This window comes from Stegostoma tigrinum, chromosome 31 (genome assembly GCF_030684315.1).
Source record: "Stegostoma tigrinum isolate sSteTig4 chromosome 31, sSteTig4.hap1, whole genome shotgun sequence".
Lineage (NCBI taxonomy): Eukaryota > Metazoa > Chordata > Chondrichthyes > Orectolobiformes > Stegostomatidae > Stegostoma > Stegostoma tigrinum.
Window position 1 is genome coordinate 14,385,181 of NC_081384.1, and position 23,467 is coordinate 14,408,647.

At 39.3% G+C, this 23,467-nt stretch overlaps 1 protein-coding gene across 3 annotated transcripts in view; it reads right to left on the reverse strand.

Annotated features, from left to right (window-relative positions):
• The window catches only part of stat5a (signal transducer and activator of transcription 5a), a 115,958-nt gene that overhangs the window by 46,847 nt on the left and 45,644 nt on the right, over positions 1-23,467 (reverse strand). Inside the window, exons 2-3 of one of the 3 annotated variants that reach the window (XM_048560276.1) lie at positions 7,111-7,249; positions 6,380-6,430 (exon numbers count right to left, since the gene is read on the reverse strand). The exons of 1 other annotated variant lie outside the window; for it this stretch is intronic. The gene's annotated coding sequence lies outside the window, so the exon portion shown is untranslated. The remainder of the gene's footprint in view (positions 1-6,379; positions 6,431-7,110; positions 7,250-23,467) is intronic. One more of the 3 variants, XM_048560274.1, reaches the window with a different exon arrangement.

Sequence of the window (23,467 nt, forward strand, 5' to 3'; positions counted from 1 at the left end):
AATAAAAGTCAAAGATTTTGCCAAAAAAAAACCCCTGCTAACTCAAAAGTCCAACTGACTGGCTACCAACCAGAGGATATGCTGTGGTCAACAATGTGATATGATCGCCAAAACAAAACAAAAGTAACCTCATTTCCCCTTTGCTGTTTCAATTTTGATTCAAAGACTGTTTTAAAACCTATATCCCTACAAAAACATTTATCCCCCACCAGACTGCCCCTCCTATTTAGGAGTGTAAGTGGATTTTAAGGGGGTATAGTTTAAACTTGCAGATTATAATTATAAATCAGTTTCGGCCACATTTGAGGAGTCTTTTTTTTACAATAAGCAAGTTTATGTCACATTTGTGATGGCTTGAAGAACGGTAGGACTCAATTTCCACTGCACTACTCCCACCAGAGACCCAATGTCACATGCAAATATTGCATGTGTGTCGGAAATATGAACTTCTCATTTAGGTTCGCAAGGTTTGCTTTAATGTTGTTTCCGGGCAATCTGCCATTAGGTTACAGACCTGTCTGCACCATTCTGAAATACCCTCTGTTCTTAACCCTCACTTTTTCCCCAACCATCCCGTTCCCAATTCTTCTGCAAATTTGACTGCAGGCTCTGGAGTTTATGACAAGAGAAGCATCTTCAACTTGCAGGAGACAAGTTCAAGATTGTGATCTTTTTCAACATTTTTTGAAAATCTCGAAAAAGATCCCAATTCAATCGCAAAGATAATTTACGTATTTACTGGATTCAAAATTTTTCAGTCACCACACAGGAACCAGACTCCTTTCACCAGGGCAAAACAAGAAGTGCAACAGTCAGCACACACAGCCTCAAATGTGGGAGCTGTTCCATTAGCTTTAAAACTTGGATATATGATAGAAAATCATTTAAAATATTTTTAGAAAAATTAAGTAAACAAATTTTTATGCTTTGAAGTATTGTGATAAATCCTTACATTACAATTACGGATGTGGAAAATGCAGATTTTTGATCAAAAATTACAAATCCAAAAGAAGAGAAGCTACCGCTTGCAAAGTAAAACTGCTCCTCCTATTGTGGCACCGATCTCCAAGAACCTCCCTCATATCAAGATTTCAGGAGGGGGGCAAGGAACACAGTCGTGGAGCAACAGATATGGCAAAGGAAGGATCAGCAAGAGTGTGAGGGAACAGAAGAGGCAGCAAAGCAAGGGTCAGCAGCCAGAGGCTGAGTTAGGGAGCCAAACAGGATGCAAGTCTAAAGAGAGGCAAAGGGGTGGACAGTAATAGAAGCCTTCAATAAGACAGTGAGACAAAGGAAGGATCCACACCAATCAACAGGGTCAGACAGCAGAATGAATGGAAAGCAGGACTGACAGCAGGTGAGTGATGTTAAGCAGAAAAAATTACCATATCACTTAAAGATTTTAAATTTTAATTTCAAAATTATTTTGTTTAGCGATACAAAGAGTATATACTTCTTTCATGGGGAAATGTCATTATTAGGTTTAATAAGAAAATGTGATTTTCCCAAGTTGTTGTATTTAGAGTCATGATTTTCAGAAACACAATCATAATTGCAAAGTAAGGACTTATCACTATACTTGAAAGCAAGCGTATCTATGAGATACTTCATTTTTCTAAATATATTTAAATGACTTTCTACCATATTTGCATTCATGCATCATGGTATAGGCCTCAAGGTCTTGGATAGCTGAATTTAACACTTTGATCTACCCATCTAACTCTTTTTTTGGCTGCTGGGTTTGCACAAGAACTTGCTCTCATCTCTCCATGCCACCACTCAGTTCACCACCTAAACACCTTGCCCTCAAGTCCAATACTCCTGCTGATCAGTACAACACAAAGTTGTCATTGTATAAATATGCAGTCAGCACCTTGATCTTGTAATTTGCAATTACTGGAGGATTTAACAATGGTAATGCCATCGAACATTAAGGTACGTGTTTTGATTTTGTTTTGTTGGAGATTGCCATTTATCAAGCCAAGCCCAACTGTTGTCAAGGTCTTGCTGTAATTGGACAAACACTGCTTCAGACTGGGAGGTATCACAAATGATGCTGAGCCTTACACAACTATCACCACTTTTGGCCTTATAATAGAGAGGCGACAGAACCCGGAGGAAGTCGACTAGTGATGTTCTATGGCTGAGATGACTGATCTTCAGTAACCACAACCATTTTCCTCACAATGACTCCAACCAGTGGGCAATCCTCTGCAGCACCCATAGAACACAGCACTGTCTATGACACCCACTTTGCTGATGATCAATTACAGACTGACAAGGGGTAATTGACCAGTTTGGATTTGACCTGCTTTTTGTGCAGAGGTCCCAACTGGGTAACGTTTCAGATTGATGCTTGCGTCATGACTATAACTAGTGCAATTACTTCTAGAATATAAGGAAGCCAAAACGTTATCAGGGCTCCATAGCCTTTGCAGTATCCAGTGCTTTCAGGTCATTTCTCACAATCACGTACAGTGAATCCATTTGTCTAGAGACTGGCATCTGTGTTGTTGGGATAGATCACCCACTTGGCACTTGTGGCTGGAGACAACTGAAAATGTTTCCACCTTGATATTTGTATTGATGGCCTCCTGGATCATTAAACATCTGAATATTCGTGGAACTCTGCACCAACAATTTGTTGAATTTGTCATCACCTTTCAAGATGGAACATAACAGGATTAAGAGGACAAGTCTGATCCACTGATTTTGGAACTGCTTAGCTGTCTATCAGATGCTTAGCACACAAATTAGTCCTTTGCCATTTATCAAGCCACGCCCAACTTATTAAAGCTACAGCAATCTCCAACAAAACAAAATCAAAACATGTGCAATGGCATTTTTAGTCATGCCTGGTGCTGGACCTGGCATATCCTCCTGAACTCTTCATTAAGCCAGGGTTGAACCCCCTGGTTCAGTGGAACAATAGAGTAGCAGATATGATCAGCCATGAGGTATCAAATTGTGGATGAATGCAACACAGTACCTCTTGAAGGCCCAATTTTGAGGTGCTGTATCTGCTAGAAGCCTATTCCACTTAGCACAATAGAATACCACACAACACAATGGGCAGTATTCTTAATTTGAAGGGATCACCACAAGGACCATGAGTGTGGTCACTGTCATGGGCAGATGTATTAGCTTCAGTTAATTTAGGGAACATAGGACCAGGAGTAGGCCATTCAACGGGATTATAGCTGACCTGTCGCTTAATTCCAAATATCTGTCTTTGAATGTAAGTTTGCTCGCTGAGCTGGAAGGTTCGTTTTCAGACATTTCATCACCATTCTAGGTAACATCAGTGAGCCTCCGGTGAAGCGCTGGTGTTATGTCCCGCTTTCTATTTATGTGTTTAGGTTTCCTTGCGTTGGTAATGTCATTTCCTGTGTTGATGTCATTTCCTGTGTTTGGTGATGTCATTTCCTGTTCTTTTTCTCAGAAGGTGGTAGATGGGCTCCAAATCAATGTGTTTGTTGATGGAGTTCCAGTTGGAATGCCATGCTTCTAGGAATTCTCGTGCCTGTCTCTGTTTGGCTTGTCCTAGGATGGATGTGTTGTCCCAATCAAAGTAGTGTCCTTCCTCATCTGTATGTAAGGATACTAGTGATAGTGGGTCATGTCTTTTTGTGGCTAGTTGATGTTCATGTATCCTGGTGGCTAGCTTTCTGCCTGTTTTTCCAAAGTAGTGTTTGTCACAGCTCTTGCAAGGTATTTTGTAAATGATGTTCGGTTTGCTTGTTGGCTGTATAGGGTCTTTTAAGTTCCAGTTCAGCGAGCAAACTTACATTCAGAACCTCAACCTGAGCTACAAATCTTCTCAAAACTCGCTAAACTGTCTTTGACCCAAATGCATTAATAACTTTGCTTAACAAAAATGCTTCTCAGATTTAAAGTTAACAACTGATCTAATGTCAACTGTGAAAGTTTACCAGGCTGATTCCAGTGGGTAGTAGTTTTACGCAGCGGTAGGTCAGAATCAGGAGGAGACTTCTTGACTTATAGAACAGTACAGCACAGTACAGGTCCTTCGGCCCACAATGTTGTGCCAACCTATTATCCCACAAAGGTCAATCTACTCTGCATACCCTACATTTTACCATCCTCCATGTGCCTATCCAAGAGTCGTTTCAAAGTCTCTAAAGTATGTGACTCCACTACCACTGCCATCAGCGCATTCCACATGCCCACCACTCTACGTGAAGAACTTACTTCTGACATCTTCGTTATACCATCCTCCAATCACCTTAAAATTATGCCCCCTCGTAATAATCATTTCCGCCCTGAGAAAAAGTCTCTGATAATCCACTCTATCTATGCCTCTTATCATCTTGTAAACCTCTATTAAGTCACCTCTCATCCTTCTTTGCTCCAATGAAAAAAAGCCATTGCTCCCTCAACATTTCCTCATAAGACCTGTCCTCCAGTACAGGCAGCATCCTGGTAAATCTCCTCTGCACCCTCTCTAAAGCTTCCACATCTTTCCTGTAATGAGGTGACCAGAACAGAACACAATATTCCAAGTGTGGTCTAACCAGAGTTTTATAGAGCTGCAACACAACCTCACGGCTCTTAAACTCAATTCCCCTGCCAATGAAAGCCTACAGGCCATACGGCTCCTTTACAATCCTATCAACTTGGGTCGCAACTTTGAGGGATCTGTGTTTGCACAGATACTATGAGAACTCGTGGGGGTCTATGGTCAGTGCTGAGGACCCCTGGAGCAAATCCTTAAACTGCAGATCACTGTGCTGCCATGTCAGATGTCTGGGAAAGTGTCTGTAAGGTAATGATCCTATGAGATTTGGATGATGAAGCGAATATACTATTGCCATATTTGCATATGACGCAAAACAGCTCAGGAGGCAAATGATGAGGATGATACAAGTCTGCAGAGGGATAAAGGCAGATTAAGCAAGTGGGCAAAAACTGGGAGATAGAATATTGTGTTTGAAAGTAGGAAGTTATGCACTTTGGTAGGAAGAATACAGGAGATTTTTTGTTTTAAACATGGACAAAGACCTCAAGAAGCTATAGAACAAAGGGATTTGGGAATCCTCAACGATGAATCACAAGAAGCTAACATCCAAGTTCAGTAGGTAATAGGAAAGGCAAATGGAATGTTGACCTTTATTTCAAAGTGAATGGAGAATAAAAGTAAGGCAGTTTCATTAAAACTAAAAGGCCCTAGTCAGACAACTGTTGGAATACTGTGAAGTTTTGGCATTGCAGGTAGTCCAGATAAGGTTCACTAGTCTGATACCAGGTTCTGTGTGATTATCTTAAGAGGACAGGTTGAGCAAGTTGGGCCTGTACATGTTGGAATTCAGAAGAATGAGAGGCAACTTACGAAGCGCACACAGTATTCTTAGGGCATTTGATAGGGTAGTGACAGATAGGGTGGCCCCTCAAAAGAATGATGGACAAGTGGGCATAATCTCAGAATAAGGGGTCGCACATTTAAGACAGACATGATGACTTTGTTCTCTCAAACAGGAGTGAGTTTGTGGATATCTTTTCTGCAGAAGGCAGTCAAGGCGAACCTGTAAGTAGATTCAAGGCTGGGATAGACAGTTTTATCAGTATGGGAATCAAGGGTTATAGGGGAGCTAAGTCATCACATTAATGATGGTTTCATTGAATGGCAGGATGGACTCAAAAGGGATGAATGGCTGACTTCTACGTGCATATCTTATGATCTTGTCAGAATGACTAGATCAGGCTGTTGATCAAGTTGTCAGCGAGAGCGCACACAAGTCTCCCTCCCCATACAATTTTAGCACAAGCCTACAGACATTAAGAAGTCGGTAATTGCAGAGTCAACATGGTTGTGTGACCAAGGCACTAGAAGTGACAATAATACAAAGTGCATGGCCCACTCAGTTTCAGTCCTTTTACCAGACTGCTGGAATTAGATGTAATGGAGTGGCTGACTAGATCTTTTCAGGAGGCATTTAAGAAACAACCACATTGTTGTGGCTCAGGAGTCACGTGAGTCAAACCAGGATGATTTCCTTTTCCTAAAGGGCATTAGTGAACTAGACAGTCACAATCAGGCTAGCTTGCTTCAGAAGAAATTGTAAATTTTCATGAATTGAATTGAATTGAATTCAAACATGTGTCAGGGAGGGATTCAATACCATATCCCCACTGTGCCACTACCTGCCCTCTTCAACCATGACAAACTTGTCCTCGCTTCCTGAAGATGTAACAAAACATAACTGTTTCCAAATTGTTTCCAAACTGCCAAACTGCAAATGACAGTTAGTTAGTTCATAAATCTTTGAATTATGCATTAGTTTGAAGTAATTAATTCTCATTACTTTGGAGAAACCGAAACTTAAACACACTAATGTGTGCAAAGAAATACTATCATCACCTTCCAAATGAGCCAGCATTAATGAAGTCAAAGACAATCAACTCCCAGAACCTGTAATAAAACAAAAATTCATGATTCTGAATGAAAGTTCAATGGCAAACATAGAATAAAACTTAATTACTGCAATTTTATCAATAGGTTAGAAGATAGAAGAAAAACACCACATTGGAAAACAAACATGAATTTTTCAGAAATTACACCATTTGTCTATGCAGAATCTAGAAAGCAAAACATTGTGACCATTATATAATTTAAGTTTTTTTGTACTTTGGGGCTGTCACTAATTCAAGGTACAATTAACAACGTAATATAATCTACTCTGAAGCCCGTTTGACTGCAAGCCTGGGAGCTTTAATTGTTAAAGATTAAAAGGACATCCAGATTTCTTTTAATAAAGTTGCAAAGTGTTCAGCAGAGATTGGCAGGTCACATGATCCCTTCACGTTCCTTTTAATTAAAAGGCAGTCCTAAAATGTTATAACTTTATAAATCTCATAATTGTAACATGAAGCATATCTCAAAAGTCCCAGAAAAGTCTTGGAGAACACTAGGACATAAATATTGCTTTAAATTATGCATTTACTTCCAAAATAGAAGAGTTGGGATGTTTAAGCGCATTTTGAAATGGACATGAAGTCCATTGGTTCCCAAGAAATCCCTAAAACACTCTCACATCTGCCAGGGTCCGGGAGGGGAAATGTAGTTATAGGCAGTACGTTGCTTCGGCTCACCTTGCATACACTTGGGTTGAAGCTCACCATTAGATTGGAATGACGAGAGACACGAGGAGCTCAGAGACTGTGGCTTGTGCAAGTTTACCTAGCTTGGACAAGAGGAAGAGTCGGGGTGGGGGGGGAGATGCAATCCTCCCTACAAAGGACAAATTCTGAGATTAATATGTTCCAAACAGAAGAAGAAAGAGAACAAAAGTAAACCAGTGGAAACCAAGAATTATTTGGGATTAGTTCCAGGAGAATCTTATATTTACTTATCGAATAACTGTGAAGTGTATTTTTGAGAGAGAGGGGAACAGGATTAGCTTAACAGGGACTACTTCTAGGAATGCAGAATGCTCAAAAGGATTACGGAGTTTGTTTTGTTTGTTTTAAAAGGAAATGTGAAATGTTCTACTTCGGGTTTCAAGTGCAGTTGTGTACAAAAGCTATGTTTAGTCAATAGTGCTTTCAGTCTTTTGTTAAAGTAAAAGTACTCAAATATAAATCATTTTGTGATATCCTAAATGACATCAAATGGTTTTGATTTTCTTTTAGAAGTTCTGGCTCTACGGAGATTGTAACAATCCTTATATACACATAGAAATGATCACTTTATTCCAAATATTGATGCTGTTTTGTAAATAATTGGTTTGGCAGAGAGAATTTCAACAGTATTATTAATGAACCTTTGGTACAATAGTCCATTGATTCTTCAACTGCAGACCATTAAACAGATCTGAGAAACTCTGTATATATTGAAGGAAAGTTGCAAGTCATAATTACGATACAAATGGTGTATGCCTAGGTAAAAATGGAGGTGGGATTGCAGATGTTGTAAATCTGAAATTTAAAATGTAAAGGCTGAAAACATTCAACACACTGGGCAGTATCAGAAGAGAGAGAACAAAGTTGACGCTACAGGGTGATGTCCTTTCATTATAAGTTTTAATGAAGCAGAGTTAAAGGTAGCATTGGGCAGGGAGAAGAGGAAAGGTCTATGGCAACGCGACAGGCAGAGTGACCAAATGACAAAACGAACAATAAGGCAAGGCACAAGGATGGCGGCTGTTGAAGTGGTGACAGAAGATAGTTCCTTAATGCATGAGATGATTGAATTTCTTACCTGTTTATGCTGTCCTAACATGGCACCAACTTAATTCATTATACAAATTCCAGGATGATTGCAACAGATCATGAACTCAAAATGTTAGTGGGGTCAATTAGAAAATGTACCAATATCGGGGAGACAGAATTGGAAAAGTCAAACAGAAATCCCACCTCTACTAGTCTTTCTGACCCATTATGCCGATAATGATCAACGCTATTACTGTTTGAAAGTTTGCACGTTCATCTTTCTAAGAAATAAATAAAAACTAAGGAACAAAGACTATTTAATCAAGGTGAAAAAGCAGTGGTCTTGATTTGCAGAACATTGTGAAAGCAACACGTTGATGCTTCCAATTTACTGTGTTCAAATTCAGTAACAAAGAATGTGGGACTTGTACATCTTACATAATTTCTATATCATGCTAATATGATCGATGCTATTACCATTTGAAAATTTGCAAATTCATCTTTGTAAGATAAATTTAATTCCTAACTGACTTTCCCTCGTAAATTTTGATCAGCAATGAAATGATACGGCTTAACCTGAGGAAATGAAAACCGTTCTGAGGAAGGGTTACTGAACCTGAAATGTTAACAATGATTTCTCTCCACAGATACTGCCAGACCTGCTGAGCTATACCCGCAATTTCAGTTTTTATTCCTCAAGTACAACATTCGCAGTTCTTTTGTTCTGTAATGAAATGAAAACTTCAATTAATCACCACTTCGGCTGACAATTGCCAACAACCCAACTCGCGAGAATAGTTATGCATCTATGCAAACTTTTTTTTAAATGTCTTAATTATGATTACCATAGCCTGAAGCTGCACCTTTTCAATATACTTCTGCTTTATTCAAAAATCACAGTATTCAAACATTCACCAGCTGGAGCTTTTCGCTGGTAATCCAAATTTCTATGTTCATTCAAAACCACTTGCACGTGTTGAAAACTTTTAAGATATAGGTATATACTGTGAGGTAGTTCTAAAGTGAAAGTAAAAAGCAACTGTTCAAATGCAGGGATAATGGGAACTGCAGATGCTGGAGAATTCCAAGATAATAAAATGTGAGGCTGGATGAACACAGCAGGCCAAGCAGCATCTCAGGAGCTGCTTGGCCTGCTGTGTTCATCCAGCCTCACATTTTATTATGTTCGAATGCAGGGTTCAGATGTGTTCCAGATAATCACAAGCTTCAAAACTGTTGTACCTATTACTTTCAATGTAAGCAGTGTGACAGACAATAATCTCTACCAAAGTACAAACATAAACATGACAGCTACTTAAACTCCCATAACTATACCAAGTTCATTTCCACGAAATTTCCAATTAGAAAACATTATCTGTTCAGAAAATAGCAAGACTCCATGATCAGTTTGCAATCAGTGGACAAGGCATCACATATTGATTAATTAACCTAGAAACTGCAGAACACAAAACATTGCGTGTCTTGCACTACAGAATACTGACCCTCTAAATTTGGAAACTGGGCAATGCTAAGTTTGTGATGCAATCAATGTGAGATTCATTAAATTTGAAGGTTATAGCAAGAAAAATGCTAAGTTACTGCCTTCAAAAGCAAATTTGGTGTTGATGAAGCAGATGTATAAACCTACATCTTTTCCTAGTTTAGCATACCCGGTATTGAGAAGGTGCATTTGTACTGTAACCAAGTCAGCTTTTAAGAGATGTGGTACTATTCAGTTTGATGTCTACATAATTAAATGTAGTATCTGTCAAGTAACTGTAACCATAGCCATAGGACATTGGTCTACTTATGTCCCTTTCAGTCCATCAGGTCTGCCCATTATCCAATAAGATCATGACTCATCAATAAACATCAACTGCAATTTCATGTCTTTTCAACATAACCCTAGAGTTGATTACGGTTTTCAAATATATTCTGTCTGAGCCTTGAATATACTTAACGACCCAACCATGGCTGTAATTCTTTACTGCAGAGGGCACAGATTCACCACCCTTTGAGAGAAAAAATTAATTTGTCTTAAAATGTGATTCCCCTTATTCTGAAATCATGGCCTTTGGTTCTCGACTCTCCAATGTGGGATAGCATCTTTTTATATCTACACTCTCAAGTGCACCAAGAATCTTACGTGTTTTAGCAAGGTCATCTCTCATTTGTTCTAAAATTCCAAAACATACAGGCCCGAACCTACTCAACCTTACCTAAGACAGTCACTCCATGCTCGGTATCAGACTATGAACCTTCTCTGTACTGCTCCAATGCCAAAACTATTCACTGTATTTCAACTGTGGTCTGACTTAGTGCCTTGTATAGTTTTAACAAACCTCCCTACTTTTATCTCTATTCGCTTTGAAATAAAGACCAATATTCCATCTGCCTTCACTATTACCTGAACTTGGACACCAGCTTCTTGCAATTCATGGAACAGGATAACCAAAAAATTCCTCTGTTCTGTGGTTCTGTCCATACTAATCTCCCCTACTCTTCATACCAGAATATATACCCTCATTTTCCTATATTTTTTCCACCTGCCAAGATTTTGTCTACTCACTGAATCAGTCCGTATCCCTCTGTGGATTTAATTATCCCCACCACCTGACTTCTCACCTATTGTACATCACCTGCAAACTTGACTATAGTGTATTCATTTCCATCGAAGTTATTAACACATAATATCATGAATCATGGCCCCAGTATAGATAAAATGTTGCATTTGACGTGTTGGCAGCCTTTCCACAGCAGTGAGCCGTGTTAACGTAGTCCATGGATGGAAGGTTAGCTTCGGTAAGGGACAGGGCTGTGAACACAGCCTTCTGTACTTTCTTATAGTCCTAGGCAGAGCAGTTGCTATACCAGGCTGTTACACACCAAGATAGTATGCTTTCAATGGAGCATCCGTAGAAGTTAGTGAGGGGCCTTATGGACATGCCAAGTTTCCTGAGCTGTCCGAGGAAGAGATGGTGCTGTTGTGCCTTCTTGATTGTCACATGTGCATGAAGTCCAGGGCAGGTTGTCGGTTACCATCACTGTAAGGAACTTGATGCTCTTCACCCTCCCAAACTCAGTTCCGTTGATGTAGATGGCGGCATGTTCTCTTCCTTTCTTTCCGAAGTCAATGATCAGTTCTTTACAGTTTTGCCAAGATTGAGAGAGAGGTTGCTTTCACTGCGCCACATCACCAAACCCTCTATCTCCCCTCTGTAGTTTGACTCGTCATTATTAGAAATCTGTCCCACTACTGTGGTTTTGTCAGCGAACTTGTAGATGGCATTTTTTCACAACTTGGCAATGCAGTTATAGGTGTAAAGGGAGTACAGTCGGGGGCTGAGGACACATTCTTTGGGCGGGGGGGGCTCCAGTGTCGAGTGTTATTGTGGAAGAATTGCAGTTATCTATCTTCACTGATTCTGGCCTGTGAAAAAGCAGAGGATCCAGTTGCAGAGGGCAGAGCTGAGACTGAGGTCACTGAGTTTTAATATCAGCCTGGAGGGGATAATGGTGTTGAGGGTGGAGGTGTAGTCAATGAGCAAGAGTCTGACATAGGTGTCTTTGACATTCAGATTCTCCACGGATGAGTGCAGGGCTAGAGAAATAGCATCCTCTGTAGACTCGTTATGTTGATAGACAAACTGTAGGGGATCAAGACGGGCTGGGAAGCCGGAGTTGGAGTTGATGCAGGCCATGGCCAGCCTCTCTAAGTACTTATTGATCGAATTCAGAGCCACTGGGCAGTAGTCATTAAGGCATATTGCATGTGCTTTCTTAGGGTTAGTAGACTATTTCCAGCAGCGTCGTCTTCCCCTTATTGTCATCTATGACAATGACTTCATGACTTTGTTGCTTATCCAACTCAAGATAATTTCTTGCTATCGTGCTTATTACATCTCACATAAACAAAGCTACCTTACCAACCTTCCTTTTCTGCCCGTTATTTGAAACATCATGTACACTCTTGATATTTATCTTTGGTCACCTTGTAAACAACTCCATAATGGCCAAGAGATACCTATCATAATCTTTTTGTGCCATGAAATATGCACATGATTCAGAATAAAATAAATGAATAACGTAAAGAACTATTAATTTTTAAAATTACTTTTGATCCCACATTGGCCCTACAGGGATTAGGTGTTCTGTAGCTATATTTGCAGAATGACACTAAGATAGATAAGGGAAAGTAAGTGCAACGAACAAATAAGAAATAAAAAATAAAAAATAGATAATTTATAGAATAAGTGAACGGACCACAATTTGGCAGAGGTTTAACGTGGGTAACTGTGAAGTTGTCCATTTTGATCAGAAGAAAAAGATAGCTTACTACCTAAATGGAGCGAAACTTAGAAATCTTTGGTGCTGAGGGATCTACGTGTCCTCTTGCATGAATCACAGGAAGCTGGTACGCACGTACAACAGGTAAGGAGGACAAATGGAATTTTGGCATTTACTGCTAAAGAAATAGAATATAAAAGTAACAAATTATTGTTATAAGGTATCGGCGAGTCTGCAAAGAATTCTGTCCCCTCACCCAAGGAAGGCTGTAATTGCATTGGAGGCAGTTCAGGAGATCCACAAATGATCCTAGAGTCAAGGGGTTTGTCTCATGAAGGAGAGTTTGTACAGTCCAGGTCTATTCTCTACCGATTAGAAGAATGAGACACGATTCAAGCGCACTTTTAGGATGTTAAAGGTGATTGACAAAGTAAACAGAGAGGATGTTTTCTCTTGTGGGGCAATTACGAATGAGAAGTCATAATTTTAAGATAAGGTTTCAGATTTAAAACAGATGAGAAATTACTTCTCTCAAAGGGTCGTGGATTCTGTGAAATTCACCACTCCAGTCTGAAATAAATGCAGGGACATTGACTAAATTTGAGGAGGATTCAGATAGATTTTTAATTAGTAACAGGTTGAAGAGTTTGGGGTAGTGGACAGGAAAGCAGAGGTGACGCCAAGACAAGACTGGCCATGATCACATTGAATCGCGGAGGAGGCTGAGGGGCTGAATGTTCAATTCTCACTCCTAGTTCTAATGCTCATAGTAGGAAAGAAATAGCCTTTCTTCATCCCCTAAACTCAAGTTACAGGCAACAACGAGGCTCTGTAGAGATTCGTGCTTGAACCCCAGCTAAGCAAACATGTGTTATGATTTAGATGAGGGAACTAAATATAACGTCTCCAAGTTGGTAGATGTCACAAAGTTGGATGTATTGAGAAAGATGCACAAATGTTTCAACATGATCTGGACAAGGTGAGTGAGCAGGCAAAATAGCGAACAAACTATAGTGTGGATAAATGAGGGGTTACCAACTTTGGCAGCAAAAACAGGAAAACAGATTGTTTATTTGAATGGGGGTAAATTGGGAAAGGGAAGTACAACAAGATCTAGCTGCCACTGTGCATCAGTCACCGAAGAGAAGCATGCTGGCACAGCAAATATGGATGTTGACAATACAGAAGCAGGAGTGTCTTGCTGCAAGTGTACAGGACCTGAATAAGACCATACCTGCAGTACTGTAGGCAGTTATGGTCTCCTTACCTGAGAAATGACATTCTAGCTATGGAGAGAGTGCAACAAAGGTTTACCAGATTGATTCCTGGGATGGTAGGACTGACATAAATGAGACTATATGGTCTGGGACTATAATCACTGTAGTTTAGAAGAACAAGAGGGGGTCACATAGAAACTCAAAAATTTGACAGTGCTAGACAGGAGAAACGCAGAAAGATGTTCCTGATGATCGGTGAGTCCAGAACTGGAAGTCACAGTCTGCGTGTGGTCTAGGCCAGTTAGGGCTCAGGTGAGATGAGTAATTTCTTTACCTAGAGTGAGTGCTAAGTGTATGGAATTCTCTGTTAAAGTGGTAGAAGTTAAAACATTGCATGTTTTCAAGAAAGAGTTAGATGCAGTTCTCGAGTTAAAAGGGTTCAAAGAAAACCAGACAGGGCTACGAGTCTGACAATTTTAAGAGTTGCCCACCTGAAACAACCAAGAATTGCCCGTTTAAACATGTTGCTTATTTTACATACCCATTATCATTTTCCTGCAAACTTTAATGTTCTTAATCTGCAGCACTCAAGCTGTCCACAGAAGTCTTGCAGAAAGGCAGGTGGCTAATATTTGTCCAAATGAGAAAACAAGCATACTTTCCATTCACCAAAACATAAGCCAGAGAGTGGTGGGCTTGTGGAATTCATTGCCACGGAGTGCAGTGGAGGCCGGGACGCTGTATGCCTTCAAGGCAGAGATCGACAAATTCTTGATCTCAGAAGGAATCAAGGGCTATGGGGAGACTGCAGGGAAGTGGAGTTGAAATGCCCATCAGCCATGATTTAAATGGCAGAGTGGGCTTGATGGGCCGAAAGGCCTTACTTCCACTCCTATTTCTTATGGTCTTATAATGCCCTCCATATTAAACATTGGGAACAAAAATGAAAGAAAATAATATTTCTACATACAATTCTTGCAATTTTAGTAGATTCATTAATTGGTTTGATAAATGGTCACAATTTAATGAAATGCATTTGAAGAGGATTGTAGGGGCAGCATCCCTATAACATCTTAGCTTTGAGTAGCTTCTAAAATGCCATTTTCCCTTACCTGGGTGCCAAAATTAAGTCGGAAAATGAAAACTTAAATGCTTCAAACTAAGGATAGCCTCAAGTGCTGTACATCAAAACATTGCAAAATGTTGTCACTTTGATGTGCAGACAGTGATATGTAAGCTAACATGCCAATTAAATGCATCCAAAATTACAAAAATAGCAAGTGAAAGACTGACCAGGTCAACACAGTGTGGAGCAGGCGGAACAACTCAGGTCAGGCAGCAACAGCATTCAGAACCCCCGAAACATCAATTTTCCTGCTTCTCTGATACTGTGTGACCTGCTGCGTTCCTCCAGCTCCACACTATTGTCTCTGACTCCAGCTTCTACAGTTCTTGCTATCTCCAACTGACTAGGTTGTCTATTTTTGCTGAAGTTGATTGTGAGGACAATGTATGACAAAGAGAAATTGCTCACTGGATTTTGTTAGTACATCCAGTCTTCGTTAAATTTCTCCTTCTTAATTCGAGCTCCTGTGCTCAAGCCTGTAGTTGGTTTTGTATCTACATATATAGATACCAAAGTAAAATACTTTGAGTCACACCAGTTTATAGTTCTGTCAGATACAGCTTATTCAAGGAACAAAGTTTTCCAAAATGAACGAGAGAAAGAATATGAAAAAAGTTTGTTAAAAGTCCAACTTCAAAAGAATGGGGATAATCAAGAAGTTATTTATCAGATAAAATGTGCATAAATCAAGGAGTGTCCAAAGATTAAGTAAGATAAATCAATTTAGCTTGAGACTCTATGATAGTCCAATACAACTAACAAAGCATCTTTAGAAAACAAAAAAGAGTATTTATTGAATATGAGGCGGCTGTTCCATATCATTGAATTAAAATACAAATGTATCAGCTTCTTTGGTTTGACTGTTGACATAATTCACTGTACCAAGACAGCATTATACACAAGGCAAAGCATTACAGTGACCTACCAAAATCTCTGCAAATTTTCATGCATTATATAGTTGAATGCATATGCTGACATAAACAACTATCATAAACAGAATGTGCCCTCATCCCCTTGAAGAAAGCCTAACCTTTGATATTAGCGCAGAACAAAACTGTATATTTATCAACCTGACACGTATCAAATAAACCTACAGAGGTCAATGGTAGGTGCCACATACTCTCAGCTTTATTTAGATATCTGTTCATCACTGAGCTCTGTTAACCAAGACAGCAAGAATTCACAGGCAGGTATTTAACATACCACATCCGTCTCATATTAATTAATATAATTTAGACCACAAAGATACAAGTAATATTTAAAAACAGATTTGCTCTGACAATGCCAATATTCACACTTCAACGTAAGCAGTTTCTTACGGACAGCCACATAGAAAATCAGTCTGAATAAATGCATGCAGTCCAAAAGATATAATTTCATTTTCAGTACAACCCTCAACTACTATTACTTCCCCATTACAAATGGCAGATGGAGTTCAACCTGGATAAATGCGAAGTGATGCATTTTGGAAGGTCGAACTTAAATGCTGAATATACGATTAAAGGCAGGATTCTCGGCAGTGTGGAGGAACAGCGGGATCTTGGTGTTCAAGTGCATAGCTCCCTCAAAGTTGCCACCCAGGTGGATAAGGTTGTTAAGAAAGCATATGATGTTTTGGCTTTCATTAACAGGGGGATCGCGTTTAAGAGCCGTGAGGCTATGCCGCAGCTCTACAAAACCCTGGTGAGACCACACTTGGAAATATTGTGTCCAGTTCTGGTCACCCTATTATAGGAAAGATGTGGAGGCTTTGGAGACGGTGCAAAGGAAGTTTACCAGGATGCTGCCTGGACCGGAGGACTTGTCTTACGAGGAGAGGTTGACTGAGCTTGGACTTTTCTCCCTGGGCAGAAGGAGGAAGAAAGGTGACCTGATCGAGGTGTACAAGGTAATGAGAGGCATGGATAGAGTCGATAGCCAGAGACTTTTCCCCAGGGCAGGATTGACTGCCACGACGGGTCATAGTTTTAAGGTGTTAGGAGGAAGGTATAGAGGAGACGTCAGAGGGAGGTTCTTCACCCAGAGAGTTGTGAGCGCATGGAATACTTTGCCAGTGGTAGTTGTGGAAGCAGAGTCATGAGTGACATTTAAGCAACTGCTGGACATGCACATGGACAGCAGTGAATTGAGGGGAATGTAGGTTAGGGTATTTTATTTTTGGATTAGGATTATTCCACGGCACAACATCGTGGGCCGAAGGGCCTGTACTGTGCTGTACTTTTCTCTGTTCTAAACCCTCCAAGTCTGAATTCAAGCACAGATTGTAGGTTTTCAAGTTAGTTCTCTCCCAAAAAGAGCCTCTAAACAAATAAAATATAGATTCCTCCACACTGCATACAATAAATGTCTATGCAGTTATATTGAGCCATTAATGTAAAAATGTTCCAAGGTGCTGAAGTGGCAGAATCAGGAAAAAAATGGGTACAGATCAGCAGAGAAGAAATTTCTCACATGCTGACAGACAAATCAATTTTGAGCAGTTTCAAGCAATAATATTGTAAAATAAAGGATCGTAAGGCTTTTGGTCAAAGCGTGGTGGCACAGTGGTGAGCGCTGCTGCCTCACAGCACCAGGGACTTGGGTTCGATTCCATCCTTCGTGACCGTCTGTGTGGAGTTTGCACATTCTCCCTCTGTCTGTGAGGGTTTCTGTCAGGTGCTCCAGTTTCCTTCCACAGTCCAATGATGTGTAAGTTGGTTGGACTGGCCATGCTAGATTGCCCACAGTCTCCAGGGATATGTAGGTTAGGTGCCTTAGCCACATGATAAGCAGTGACAGGTAGGGAGATGGGTGTTGGTGGGTTACTCTGAGGGTTGGTGTGACTTGTTGGGCCAAATGGCCTGTTTACACACTGTGGGGATTCTATGAGAAGTGACTTACAAACTCATGTGAGCAACCAGACCAGCCTTATTCAATAAAAAGCTAAACACACTAATGTCACAAAATGAAAGAATGTTGATTCAACATGGTTTGTAAACTTATGCGTTCTTTAGAAAGAAAACATTAGTACCACGATAGATGCAGAATAGTCAGTCACATAATTTAAAAGTAGCTCAAATAGTAAATATAGAAAATGCCAATAAATTCTAATATTTCCTAAACTGAAGAACTTAAAAACATGTTATAAATTCCTACTTACCAAAATAACCCAAATAAACAGAAAACATTTAATGTTTTAATCTCTAGTTTGACATTTGGCTGTCCCCCTTGCTGAGTTACAGATCCTGAATTGTAATTTCATGAGATAGGCATGATAATTTTCCATATGGACAATATTCATTACCAAGTTACTTGGTAGTAGGGAATCAAGCCTGATCCTGTTCTTAACCGATTGCTTTTGTACTTGAATATTTATTGTAATCAGAAGAGAAATGACTGTATAAATCCAATGTGGAGAAAAACCAACAGGTGCTTTGGAAGTAAGCTTCGTGAGTGGCTACAGTTCACCATATACACTATACTTATTGAATGCTCACAATGCACCATTGAGAGAAGAAATCAAGATTGAACTCAAATGTCGGGGTGTCAAGTAAATTGTTTTGTCAGTGATGTTAAGCTTCATGGTTTTACAACTACTACCATCTGTGCAAGCAGAAATTATCCATTAAACTCAAACTCAAAACAAACCATTGGTTAGACTACCTAGTTTCTTCCCTTTTTCGTTGCCCAAGTCTGGCGCAATTATACTATCAGATCATTAAAACAATACAGACCCTTAGGGGCACTCTTGGGAGGGGCACCAATAGTGGCACAACTGAAAGATGAACTGGGAAGAAGTGGTGAAACTTTTTTTAAAAAAAAAATCGAAGATGACAACTGCCTGGCAATTGCTTCACACACAACCATTGCTTATCAGTTCAAACTGTCCTCACAAAAAAATGGATGTGGCAACACTTAACGCATCAACCAAGCTTTAACAGTATTGCTGAAACCCCACCTCAATTTTGAAGGTAACCAGCAGTCCAGATCCCATTTTGCAATTTCACACAACTTAAATATTCCAGAAAATCAATCTGAAACTGAGAGTAAGCCATTTAGGAACATGACTACAGTTGGAGTGGTTTTCTTCACTGCCTTTGGTAAAATGTGTTTAAGCAATGAAAAAAATATCAAAAGCTATGAATACGCCCAAGCAGCCAAACTGCAGTATGCCTCTAAATTAATCTAAACTTGAAAATGAGGTGCTTTTTGCATGCACTTAAACCACCCCATCTTATTTTTTTATATGTAACATGACAAATAAACATCTAATCAATATGAGAAAACAAGCCTTCCTGAAACTGGGGGTAAAACCCTAGTCTGATTCAATAAATGTTGATTTTTTTCTTGGTTTAAAATATCAGAAAGTTTGGCATCATCTGTAGACAGAGTGAACGTTTTGGATCGAGTGACCCTTCCTCAGAACTGATGGCAGCTACCAAAATGTCAACTTACATATAGATGATGGTGGTGGTGGTTGGGGTGGAGGTGGTTGTTGTTAGAGTAAATGATGGGTAGGGATAGAGCCCAAAGAAAGAAACGAAGCATAGACTCAGTGACCGCTTCGCAGAACACCTGTGCTCTGTCCATAAAAGAGACTGAGCTTTCAGTTGCCTGCCACTTCAACACACTACCCTGCTCTTTGGTCAACATCTATCTCCAGCTTGCTCAGTGATAAAGCAAAGTTCAGCACAAGTCGGAATAACAGCACCTCATGTTCTGCTTGGGGACCCTACAGCCCTCTAGCCCTGTTAACACAATTGACGATCACACACAACCTATTGTTAGCCACTAACAGTCTCCATTAATAGCTATTCATCCTTCTAACCAGATCGTTGTTGACATCACTGTCGGTTCTCTCTCTCTCTCTCTCTCTCTCTCTCTCTCTCTCTCTATCCCCACCTATCGTTTATTCTTTACACCACCAACCCCACCCTAATCTTCTGCATGTAAACTGACATTTTCATAGCTACCATCAGTTCCGAGGAAGGGCCACTCAACCCAAAATTGTTAACTCTGATCTCTCCACAGATACTGCCAGACCTGCTGAGCTTTGCCAGCAATTTCTGTTTTTGTTTGACTTAGTAAAAACTGCAAGAACTGCAGATGCTGTAAGAAAAATATTAGCATCTATTTTTCTAGTTTGTGTAACGAACAGACATCTAATCAACAAAAACTTTGTAATCATTTTTTTTCAGTTAATCTACAACTCAAACAAAATCTAAACAGCAGGTAGGATACAAATCATATCATGCAAATTACAAAATCCTGCATGCATCCAATGTAAAACGAGGTGATTATTTTACAATTCGTCCTCAAAACCAAACATCTTGCAAAAATATGAGATTCCTTAATCTGAATGATAAGCTTCCTAGATACCAAACATGTCAAAGAATTAAATGAATTTCTTTATCTCCACAGATCCCTCCAATAGTTTACTGACCTCATTGAGCTGTTTTATCATTAGAGACCGAATACATTTGACTCTGCCCGACTATCCGTCTGTACTAGTTTAAAAAAAAGTGACTACAATACAGTAGATACAATATTCTGTTTAACAGGCCAGATGACTGAATTATAAAATTCAAAAAAGTGCATACATCATCACAAAGGCAAGTAAAATTTTGAAAAAGGTACATGGAGAAGCAACAACTTTTTAAACTGTAGTATTTAAACGTAACCTACTACAAACATGAGGCTGAGACCAAAGTACAGTACAGTTTAGGAACTACATATCATACAGTATTTTAACTGAGCTTTACTTCTTTCATTAGTATATTGGAACATTCAAAATAACATAGTTGGCATCTTTCACATTTGATCAAACTGATTAATATATAGATTCCACAATTTATAATCATGGAATTTCAGAGAAATATTTTGTTCCACAGGAATTGGTGTGGTTTGATAATTAGAACTCTATTTGTTTCAGCTGAAGTAGCAAGGAAAAGCAACAATATAATTTAACAAATCAGATGACCTTTGTTGTAACATTTCATAATATCAGAAAATACAAACCAACTCAAAATAATAAAACTACCAAACCTCAATCAAACCCTTATCATGTGGGCAATAACTTAATGAGCTTCTCAGCCTTTAGCAATGTTAATTCAAGAACAGTAGAATAACTGTCAGTTTCAGGAACAATAACTCCACTTCTGACAAAAGGATCGAACTACAAAACACTGAAAATTGAAAGCAAGCTAACAAATCTCAGCAAGTTACAACTGGGCAGGAGACATATTAAGTGAGCTCACCTAACTTGTACTCCCTTTCAACATATCATCTTGTAATCCTCAGAGAAGAACTTATCAAGTTCCCATTAAAAGAAAATTATATTGAGTTACTAAAACTTGATAATCTGCTTTAAGTATTTCAAACGCCCAAGTACTTCAATAGATTACTTCCGGTCCTATCATAGTTAATTTCAAGAATCTTGTTATAATCCACCATATTTAATCATTGTATAATCTGAAACAGATGTCCAATAGCACTGTCATGTTCAGTTGCAAGAGACTCACATTAGCATTCAATCAATAATACTTACATTCCACAATACAAAGATCCAAGAACCAAAAACAACATAACTACCTCTCTCACAGTTTCCATTCCCCACTGAAATGGAACACCGAATGATCAGAAATTTGATATTTTGTGACTAGGAATGCTATACAAATGACCAGATAGCTGTTTATGGTAATATGAGAATGAGATTAGGAAGTTAAACTCCACATCTCTCCATACTGGGGGATCCTACAAGTAAAGATAGCGCCAATCTTTCGTATTCAAGGTTGATTTCTTCCCTCAAATCATGAAGGTTATGAATGAAGCATGATTGTTTTGAAAAGCTTTCACAGTCAGAGTATACTCCCCTAGTAATCTTCAAAAAAAATTTGCCATCTAACCTTGAATCTTAGATTCTAAAATATCTGAGATCCTCGCAGTTTCAAGATTTGACAAAACCAAAATTTTGAGAGTTAACCGGAGTTCTGTGGTCATCTGAAAGTTTAACCTGATTTGTTCTTTCAATGGCAAGCATCATTTGGAGATTCCACATTCAAAATTGAAGCAATGGAAGAATCTGAAAAGCCAGTTAGTTGAGGTGTTTAGTTTTTTTTTTGACAGTTGAAGTGTAAACATATTTATTCTATTTTACTTTAAAACACTAACACTTACCTCTTTAGCTTTAATCAAGCAATTATAGAGTACAACTAAAGGTAATTATTTTTTATGACCTTATTATTCTAGTCGACGGTTACACTAGTCAAGTCAGATTCAGAGTGAAATGTAATTTGATAGACTTTTCTTTTGCAATTTGTTCATAGTGGCCAGTCACCAAATATAGTCACAAAAAAAACTGACAATGAGCTTTTAAAAAAAGATCAAAATGTTTATTGCACAATCTTGATTTTTTTTTGGGGGGGGGGGCGCAAAAAATTATAAAGACCCAATGTGGAAAGGTCTCATCGTAGCCAGATAAAATAGTGTGACTTCTTTCCAGCTCTGATGACCTGAAGACAACCTCCAAACTAAAAACCATCCTTCTGGTGGAATGGATGTTTTTTGCTACTGAACTCAACCTACTCATTGCCCTTGTTCACCTGTCTACTGATCATATGGATTAGAGTGTTAAAATGCCTGTCAAGTACACAGGAGATCCTCAGTTCAAATCTGATGGGGTCTTTTGGCACACGGCAGTGTTCCTCCCTCTGGGCCAGAAGGTCTGCATGTAAGTTTTACTGTTGCCAAGATGCGTCATATTTCCAAACAGATTGATTCAAAATACTTAGAAACTCAAGCCAACAATGAGCAGTAATTATCTCACCAGGTACATTGTTGAGTCATTCAGCTTAAATCTCTCAATTTCTTGGAAAGGCCGGCCATTCCAAATTACTTTCTAAACCTTTAAAATCATTGAAATTTCACAACACTGGAAACCAAAACCCCTTTACCTTTACATTCAAATTCAAGCCCCCAGAAAGTGTCAATAATAAAAACTTCTCAAATTTCTGATATTATGATATTATTCCTTAGCTTCTCAACCAGTTTAGCATTGAAATTCCGAAGTTTATACTGGAAGACAGCCTGACCACGTTTTAACTTAATGTACGAGCCTAGTTGCATCTTTGCAACTGCTTTGAACTGAACACCTCAGATTTCACTTGAATCGTATCTTAAATGCTGAAGAGGGTCCTCTTGGCAAGAGAGACTGGAAGGGAAGGCAAGTAACACAACTGAGACAGACGTCAGGGGCTATCACTCTTGCCTCCCTTCTGGAATTCGGCTCTTTTGTCCATGTTTTAACCAAGGCTGTAATGAAATCAGGAGCTCAGTGGCCATGGCAGAATTGAAACTAAGCATCACCAACCATGTCTTTGATAAACAGGTCCTGCTTGATTGCACTGCTGATGACATCCTTCATTACTTTACTAATGAAAGTAGGCTGATGGGGCAGTAATTGGTTAGTTTGGATTTGTCCTGCTGTGTGTGTCCAGGACATAACCTGGGCAATTTTCCACACTGTAGAGTGGATGGTAGTATTGTAACCATATTGGAAGAGCTGGATTAGGGGAGCAGTTCTAAAGCATGTCTTTCACTGCTAGTGTCAGAATGTTGTCAGGACCCATTGCCTTTATAGCATCCAAAGTTTCTAACCATTTCTTGATTTCATGTGTAATGACACAAATTG